This window comes from Tupaia chinensis, unplaced genomic scaffold, assembly GCF_000334495.1.
Source record: "Tupaia chinensis unplaced genomic scaffold, TupChi_1.0 Scaffold000578_2, whole genome shotgun sequence".
Classification (NCBI taxonomy): Eukaryota; Metazoa; Chordata; class Mammalia; order Scandentia; family Tupaiidae; genus Tupaia; species Tupaia belangeri.
In genome coordinates, this window is record NW_006160094.1 from 5,479,700 (window position 1) to 5,480,005 (window position 306).

Genomic DNA, 306 nt, shown 5'->3' on the forward strand with positions numbered 1-306 from the left:
AGAGGGGGGGGGGAAAGAGAGAAAGAAAGAGAGAGAGAGAGAGAGAGAGAGAGGAAAAGTGAGAAAGTAAGCTATCAGGTCCGAGACTCAAACCACAGTCAGCCATGTGGGAGTCCAGTTCCCTAGCCACCACCTGCTGGCCCCAGATATATGCTTTCTCACCCCTTTTTAGAGCTTCCACTTAGCCTTGATCACGTATGCTTAATAAGAAAGCCCTGACCATTGCCACCTGGCGGCCCGACCGGAAGCCCATTAGTTTTCTGAGTGGTTTCTCCTGGCTTGTGGTAAAGCCGAAAAAGCAGGGAA